The sequence below is a fragment of the Dreissena polymorpha genome, chromosome 2, assembly GCF_020536995.1.
Source record: "Dreissena polymorpha isolate Duluth1 chromosome 2, UMN_Dpol_1.0, whole genome shotgun sequence".
In the NCBI taxonomy this organism is placed as follows: Eukaryota; Metazoa; Mollusca; class Bivalvia; order Myida; family Dreissenidae; genus Dreissena; species Dreissena polymorpha.
The window spans coordinates 118,277,576-118,287,160 of NC_068356.1; the positions used below are offsets into that span (position 1 = coordinate 118,277,576).

Consider the following 9,585-nt stretch of genomic DNA (forward strand, 5'->3'; position numbering starts at 1 on the left):
ATAAATTGCCTGACGTAATGTTCGTGTTTTTATACAACACAAAATACACCCACACTTTCCATGGGACCTTCTAAGTGTCTGCATAATTTTTGCGCGCTTTTTATTGAGACAAAGGATAAAGCACTGTTTATTTGACGCTATAATTTGTTAATGTCGCGTTAGCATTAAAATTCGGAAGCGTGTTTCGGATACAAATTGAATAATGCTCATTTGAGAACGAAACATTTACAGTTGTGCGTAATAAATTCAACGATATTTGTTAAAGCGCATTACGTGTCGAAAAAATGTTTTGACCATATTATGCATGAAATGCACAATAACCACGAGGATTTCACCCGGTTTCCATCATCTGTCTTTTAAGTAAGTGGCTGAGATTTCATCGTGGAGGTGTATACCGTAGAGACCGATGAGTGTGTTAGATAACAAAGCCAACAAACTGCCATAAAATCACACACTTATGAAATTTACGTTACTGGATTATCTCAGTATTACAAATACCATATTATCTTAATTTGTTATGTATTGTTTTCCATTTGTAATTCTTATTTGTCTCCAATGACCGTGCACTCCCTCTGGTCAAGGGGAAAACCCTCATAAAAACACACCTTCACACCCGAATTATCTCACTTATACCTCTTCCATTTGTATTACCCCTGCTTGCATCCCCCCCCCCCCACCACCCACACCAGCCTACACTTCCAAAACTCCTTCTTTTTAACCCCTCAGAGTGGCAATTTGTGTTTTATCCATAATTAAATGCATGTAGTGTTGTCAATAATGTATATAAGCTACTCTTTATGTCAAAACATAAATCTTGGTCAGCTGGAGCGTGCGCGTCGCGACCGAGGCGAGAGTCGCCCGCAGAAGATTTTCTCACCTGTACATATTTCCTTATAGAGGGGAACTTCTGCGGGTGGCTCTGCTAATCCAGCAGAGACCGTCACCCTCGAGCCGGACGTCTTCCACACTGCTGGGATTGCTGTCTTCTCCAAGATGCAGCGGACTTGTCACCCGCTGTTTATCGTCGAGAGTTCGCCGGCCCGGACCTGCCAGAGGTCCCGTCTGAAGAGGGCCAGGGACGGCGGGACAGCGAGACCACCAGTGTGGGGGACATTCGGGACGGACCTGGGTCTGTGCTCTGCGCGGGGGGAACCCAAGAACATCGAGGGGGTGGCTTTGAAGAGGGACCCCGGGGCGGCGGTACCTAGTGCGATCAACGCGCTGGGGAAACCGTCTCGGGGATGAAGACGACGGCTGATGACAACAAGTGGGCCATAAAGGCGGAGCTGTGTGCTGCAGCGGTGCTGCGTTCAGACATGAATTTGTCTTTTGAGATTGTCTAACTACCAGTGCACATTAAGGTCTCATTGGCCACCGTGCACTGGTCTATTTGGATCTAAATTATTTCTTTGGCGAATACCCGGGAAGCCGGGGTAAATTTGACCTACTTTGGCTCTAAAAATTAATCTTTCTCCACTGAAAGGTCACAGGGGCAGGTCGGGCTACCATAACCTCGTGAAGAGGCCAGTAGGACCTGTAAATAAACTCTGAAACAACAACAACAAAACATAAATGTTTTGTCACCTTTTTAACTGTACAGTACACTGTTTTACTTTCCAATTTTTACGTGGCCCTACTAAGGTGACCGTTTGGCGACAAATTTGGTCATAACCCTTATTGTACAAATATTATTATTAACTTTCTTTTTAAATATTGTCATAACGCCACTCTGGGGGACGTCTCGTCTTCATAGCCCAATTCTATTTAAGGTTCCATTCAGACAGGGTCTTATGTTGGAGCATTACGGCTATATTCCCTGTCTGCAAGTGTACAACCTTGAACCACACATACAAATGTATACTCAAAACAATAACAATTATATACTAAAATACAATACAAAATACAATTATATAACATAGTTCTACATAAATTAAATTACAGAGGAGAGCTATTTAAACAAGCTCTACCTTTACAAATTATTAATGTCCAATAATTTTTCCCAATTATTTTGTCTCTTTATACATTAAGATAACTACAACATTAGATTTAGACCTATCATTAATCCATAGTTTGTTGTGATAAGCAGGAATGATGTCAATCATACAAATTGTTAGCAGCTCCTGCATGGCAAAACTCTATAAATAAATATTATAACATTTGGTATGGATTTTTACGGAAAATAAATAACATTTATTCGTTGAATGTTAATCGTTCAATGTTGCATTGTTTGGATTAATTCAGAGATTTTGTCAATTGTTTTCTTATGTCTCCTGATTTAGGTAACTTGAGGATACAGTGTTGGTCACGCATTGTAGATGACAATTATTGGGAAGATATTTATTTTATTTTAAAGTTTAAACACTGTGTAGGTTTTTGTTGGTCTACAAGTTTATTGAATGATATTTATCCAAATCATAACAAGAAAAATCTTTCAAAAGATATTTTGCTGATATCCAATTTTGTAATTTTATTTATTTTGTGTCTTTGAAATAAAGGTAGAAAATTTACTTTTCTAAGCTATTAAATAAAAAAAAGGTTTAATTAATGTTGTGTTCTTTTTATCTCTTTAAAGTCACATATCCATCTTATGAAATGTTTGTCATGAAGTGCAGGTATATTAATCCATATAATTGTGTTCGTAGATAAAAATTAGACTACGTGTGATCACATCTTTTGTGTCTTTAAATGACTTATTTTGAATTTATTTTTTTATCACCATAAAAATTGATATTTGAGTAAAATGCAGTTTTCTTTCAACACATTCAAATGACATTATTTCATCCGTGTCATGCGAACATTGGTCTTATGGCATAGTATCTTAATTAAAAAAGGAAACTCTTTCTCATGTTGTTCGTAAAATATTTTTACATTTTATCCAAAATTATGCGGCATAAAAACATTTGCTTAAGCTACTATTAATCCATAAACAAACTAACATAGTTGTGTGTAACGTAATTAAAATTATAGTATCATCCTGCAATAGACATGAACATTCTTTCCTTTGAACACCGGCCGGAAATCATTGGACTGAATGTCCTAACATTTATGGATAACTGTCAAAATTTAATAATTTACAACTTCTAAAAATTGAAGAAAAAAACAGAAACTTTCTAGCACTTCTTGATGGTTTTCAGAGCATTCAAGAAGAACTAGGACTAGATTGAAAACTTATTAAATTACTTGTGTTGTAATCGTTTAAAGTCAGTATACAAAGTCAATTCAACTATTTCAATGGCCAAATTGTACGGCCGATCTCATAGACAGTTTTGTTTTTTTTTTACTTGCGCACTTATTAATGCATCACAAAATAGAGATGGCGCCCGTGATTAACGGCCGTGAATTAGTTAACAAGGCGTTGAACTCATCGACTTAAGGTTCATGTTTAGTGCCAAAATGACCCCACATAGAAGAAAATGAAAATATATAAATCATCAGTTATAGCCAGAATAAATAAAAGAAATTTACATATGGTTTCAATAATTACATATTTTTTTCTATATATATATATACATTTTCCAACAAAACACTCACTAATAGTTATAATGTCATAATTAGCAAAAATGGGAAATTCTCAAATTAAAAAAACAAACACGAACCAAATAAAACCACCAACAGTATAGGCCAGTTATATTTAAGGTACTACTACAATTGAATTGCGTCAATAGAGCCCCACAACGACATAATGCGTATTTAAAAATAAACATGTCTATCCCACGAGTCGCTATTTATAGATTTTGGAAAAAATCTAAGTTTCCACTTGCATAGCATGCGATCAAAGGGGTTATGATGTTTTAAAATATATTTCATGAAAATATATCATTTTCAGATTATCTCCATAACAATGACACTTACGTGAAATGCACTTATTCAATAGAATCTTGATACATTTGAGTCTCCTCCCGATTTAATTTCATCTGTCGTCCATCTTGGTCAGCAATTTGTATGTATCCGCATATACGAATTCGTTAAATATTGCTTACATATGACATTTATTCGACATTTATTCGATTACATAACTTTTTATTACCTTATAAACAAATAATAAATATTTTGGAAAAAAATGGATCGGTAATAATGTATAAATGATCGAAGTTCAAAATAAATATTTTCCGAATATCCTACCGGCAAATAACGCCTAGCGAAACAAGTAAAACATGCTTTTTTGAACGAGGACAAGGTTTTTATAGAAAAGTAAGTGTTCTATTGGTTTTATATGTACGTGTGCCCAATATTTGTATAATGCATTGTTCCGATCCCACAAATATTATGCCTAGATCGTTAATTGAAATAGTGTTATGTCGACTTTCTTGAAACCGGATTTTTTTATGCCCCACAAATTTATCGAACATTTATGGTGTTCGAGCAGTAACATACATATGGTCGTCATTTGTTTTAAGGTAGCCAATTAGTCGTCTTTCCGAGTCCTATTTATTTCAATTGAACATTCAACGTGTTTGCCTTTTGGTAATATAGTTTATTTTTTATCATTGTGTCATTTTGTGACGATACTAAGTACTGTATTGCGAGTTAATCAGTAAAATTGAAAATGAAGGTTCACTGGAAAATCCATCATATTTAAAGTAGTTCCCATTTTTTGTGGTAATTTTTGACAGTTTTTGATGTTTTTCTTTTGCATATTTTAAGATTGTTGGTGTGGGTTGTATGGACTTTTCATTTGTAGTACCTAAAATCAAGTTTATACAACAGTTTGACAAAAGGAATTTGTTCAATTTACCTCCGTTTGTTATTTTGATAATTTCATGTATGCGCTGTATATTTCTTCAAAAGCAACATTTTGCATCATATTTTTTTTTATCATTTACTAATATCTTCTTCAAGTATTTACGAGCCTATTGACATATTAATTGAATTAATTGCTAAAATTTTTATTGAAATATTCCTATGTGAAGAATACGCCTTTTTACACTTTTCATGAACCTTAAAATAAATGCGAACGAACCATGGTAAATGTGAATGTAAATTTTAACTGTAGTTCTACATCGAGTTATATACATAGAATGTCATAAGTGAACAGTACTTATATTTAAATAATGTAAATAATACATGCTTACCTTAGATTGTAATCTGACAGTAATCACGGCCATGATCGAGTTTGATTTTATTCTACTGCGCATGCGCATTCCCCTGCGTTTTCCGTTTTATCTGACACAAATCACGGTCTGTCAAGAATCACGCTACACCGGTTTTACAACAGGAACCATCAGACTGAAATCCCTCGACTGGAAATTTCTATACCCCTTATTATAAAAATTTATTTAAAAAGAACACCTGAAAACACATTGTTGCAAAGCAGTGGTTCTGCATTTGATTTCTTCCCCTCAAACTGTATGTACTGTGAACTTTTTTTGACCGATTAACCAATATATAATCACCGCTGACGTTATTTGAACCTGCACTCGCGTACCGGTATTGTTGTGTTTATTTCTCTGTGCATATTATCTGTTTGTACAGCTTAAGGATAGTTGCATCGTTTACATTGTATATAATAGCTAATCGTTGATATTAATCATGTTAAGCATTCATTATCTTGCTTTAAAATGGGTCTGTTACCAGTTGCGTCGGTATCATCCCTCATACTAACATGATTTCAGCAAATTGTCGTCAATTTTAAAACAAAACGGCTATATTATAACAGTTTTGTATTTTCTATATTTTTATGTAAAGTAAATAATTCCCAGTGATGAGAAAACTTTGATATCACGACTTGTGGTAGCGGTAAGACTTGGAAGACAGTTTGAATCCCGCATTCTAAGTACATTAGATGCAGCTCAGTTCGATCGAAATATACCAATAAATCTAAACAATATTAACATATTTTGCTCGAATTGGGCTACAAGCGTTGTATTTCCTATTAGTTTTAACATTTTTAAAGACCAACTTATATACAAATGTATATTTTCCTTAACATCAGTGTATATTTATACGGCTATGCCGCTCTACGCAGAACAATACGTATTAGTAATATAGCAACGGTATTAAGACGAAACCTTAAAGCCACTCTACTATATTTTACAATTATCTTACAGCTTTTTACGAATACAAGCTAACTTGGCTCTTCATGGACGTCACTGACTTGCTATAACAAATTAATGTATCTGAAATAATTAAACTTGTGCTATTTTATGTGGATTAGGAAAAAAACAACCAAGCGTTGTACTTGGCCTGCTTTTATTTACAATTGGTTCTTCCTGAATAACACGGCGATGATAAGAATGTTAAAGTAATTGATCATATTTCTCATATGCTTTATAATAAAGACGAGATGTAGTTAATTCTTGTTTTGGTTATATTTCATCGCGCCTCAGCAAGTGACCGTTCTGGGTTTCTTGTCTGAACGTAGCCATTAAAACCATTTATGCCTAGCGTCTAGAAAAAAGGCCTTGGCAAACAGCGTAGACCCAGATGCGACGCCGCATGATATGGCGTCTCATCAGGGTCTACGCTGTTTGCTTATAGGAATTTCTGTAAGAAATATTCTTAATATAGAAATAAGTGTACTAGTCATCCATATTTTTTTTTTATAAATTGATCCAATTTAGAAGGATGGGAGTGTCCACTAGGCATATATGGGTTAAATTGAATGATCTTTTATTATATTTAGTTTATATCGTGATGCTAAGACCTTAAATTTTATTTGCACTTCAATGTTGTATAATGCATTCTGCTCAACGTTTTATATTTATAATATAGCTCTTTAAAAACGGTTGAAACCCCAAATGATGTGCATTGACTGTTCCAAGGTGGTAACCCCAGTTGTATTATTTTGTGTGTTTATTGTGTACGGGTGGGTCTTGTCTACTACACTGTCGTGACTCGTTCTTTGTTACTTGGTACATTGCCAGCAATAACTGGGCGCAGTTACACTAAGATGCCTCTCCTACTGCTGCAGCAAAGGGTTCACTTGTATATTTGCCTGACATGTGGATAACAGTACAAATAATGTTTTCGAAATATTTGAGTTGGGTCAGAGTATTTGTTAAATGTAAGGCGGAATTATATAATGAACCGCAATGTGTCGCAGCTTTATAACTTCATTAAGTTACATGACTAAACACAGTTTGTTTAGTAATAAATTGCTAGCTCGTTTAAGCCGCAAATCCCAGTGGAATCCCGGTGACTCAATACCACGGCTTATAGTCATCGGCTACACCGTTTTCTGGAGATGAATTTATAAACGAGCCAACGATAATTCTGAGGTGGCACTAATGACCGGAAGTTAAACATAAAGTATGGAGATGTCTAGAGGAAGAGAATGTTGTTTAAAATATTTCGCTATTGTTCGAGAATCTATCAATGGTGTGCTTTTCAGTGAACATTAAAGGATCCAAACATGTAGAGAACTATACTTTGGGAACTTAAGGAACTTTTTTAGTTGTGACATTGTGTTTGTTTTAAAATCAAATCGACTGTGTTTCCTTAAATACAGCGCTTTTGACATCAAGCATTTGCGTTCAAAATATAAAAGTCTTTTTTATTAACTAAATATATTTTATTCTTGTTGATCTACTATATAGCTTTTGCATTTTTCCAAAACAGATACAGCCAGTTAAACGGAGATTGCTATGAGAACATGGCAAATAGTGTCATCACGTGACTTCAATTCTGTAGATAATGTTCATTTTTTTCATATATATTTTTTATTTCTCTAACGTAATTACGTACGTAATCCAAAGCCATGCAGAAGATTCATAAAAAACAATTTAAGTTAAAACGTATCAGCAGCATGAATTAAACAATCTGTACGATATGTACCCCACACGCATACTCTGACAAACGCACACACAAAACCACACACGGATATTAATCATGGAGGGGAAATACACAGTTTGGCCGACCTATCTGCTTTTTTGCGATGTTTGTTCAAACCTGGAACATATGTGTGTGTTCTAATACAATTTCTTACAGAAACAATGCACTTGAGTTATTGGTTCTTTGTGGCAGTGGAATTTGCGCAATGTGAGATTATTACCGATACAGCCACTGATCAATAATAACAGGGCGTCAAAACATAGTTAAACTGCTAAGCCACATTGTTTTATTAAACAATATTTCATTACCTAGCATGAACTTGAATATAGTAGTTCACATTAACCAGTTCCAGAAACCTTCGACTTTTCTGTCCCCCACCATTATAGTAGGGGACATATTGTATTTGACATGTCTGTTGGTTTGTTGATTTGTTGCTTTGTTTGTTTGCGTCAAACTTAAACATTTGCCATAACTTTTGCAATATTGAAGATAGCAACTTCATATTTGGCATGCATGTGTATCTCATGGAGCTGCACATTTTGAGTGGTGAAAGCTCAAGGTCAATGTCATCCTGCAATGTCAAAGCTCAAATATATGGGTCAAAATCGCTCATTTAATGTACACTTTTGCAATATTGAAGATAGCAACTTGATATTTCGCATGCATGGGTATCGCATGGAGCTGCACATTTTGAGTGGTGAAAAGTCAAGGTCATCCATTAAGGTCAAAAGTCAAATATATGGGGTACACTTTTGCAATGTTGAAGATAGCAACTTGATATTTGGCATGCAGTGACAATTTGTCACCGCGGTAACAATTTTGTCACCGCGGTGATATCTATTTTTAGCGGTTGGCGTATTTGTACTTTTGACCCAAATGGAATGGCATATCAATAAGCTCAACAATATTTTCGTCGCTGCGCGAGTGTATCCTTGATAATTTGTAAATAAGCAGTTCGAAAAGATAACAACTTAATCAAAAAAATAAAAGAAGTGTTCACTTCCTGAGAATTATTGGACTCCTTTTTAATTTGTGGTGTGAAATTCAATTTGTTCTATTGACTGGATTAGATCATAATTATGTTGTGAATACATTGAATTAATAGCCATATTTATATATGCAATGGAAGCTTTTAGCATGTGGCTTATTTAGGTTAGAGTTACGGAAGCTGATCACGAACAGGTATGTCACTGCCCGTTCACATGAGTGTAAAAAGTTGAATAATGTTTTATTTCCTGATCTTGCAAAGAATTAAGTTTTAATTCACCAAGGCAGACCTGGTTAACTACGTTTTATAATTTCTCATCTGTCAAAACGTACGCGAATCTAATGATAAATTGTACAAGTAGCCAGCACACACGTGTAAATCCTGTAAAAATAATACACAGAAACGATTATGTAAATTATATGTCAGTATATCATAGTGAAAATTTTATTTGAGCCACTTCCTTTTCTTAGCGCCATCTCATTTGCATTTGCTGCATCTCATCAGAAAAATCCAAAATATATAGTGGGTCGAACATTATCCAATGTGTTTTGTTAATGCAGCAGCTTAAATTGAAAAGGCGATTGCAAGATGTCCTTAACGATTTAATTGGGTTGAAATTTAAAATATTTTAAATACAAATAAAACCACATATAAGCCATGCTCTGTTAAAAGGGGTTTAATATATGTGCGTAAAGTGTCGTCCCAGATTAGCCTGTGTAGTCCACACAGGCTAATCAGGGACGACACTTTCCGCTTTTATGATATTTTTCGTTTAAGGACAGTCTCTTCTTGGCAAAAAACAAGTTAAGGCGAAAATTGTCGCACAG

The 9,585-nt window shown here is 34.8% G+C and overlaps 3 protein-coding genes across 4 annotated transcripts in view; all 3 read left to right on the forward strand.

The window, feature by feature from the left end:
• LOC127868686 (G protein-activated inward rectifier potassium channel 3-like) overlaps positions 1–9,585 on the forward strand; it is a 318,245-nt gene that overhangs the window by 180,458 nt on the left and 128,202 nt on the right. The gene's annotated exons all lie outside the window — the stretch shown is intronic.
• The window catches only part of LOC127868700 (WD repeat domain phosphoinositide-interacting protein 4-like), a 379,045-nt gene that overhangs the window by 141,459 nt on the left and 228,001 nt on the right, over positions 1–9,585 (forward strand). The window lies entirely within an intron of this gene.
• Positions 1–9,585, forward strand: part of LOC127868704 (collagen alpha-2(VIII) chain-like) — an 82,068-nt gene that overhangs the window by 23,034 nt on the left and 49,449 nt on the right. The gene's annotated exons all lie outside the window — the stretch shown is intronic.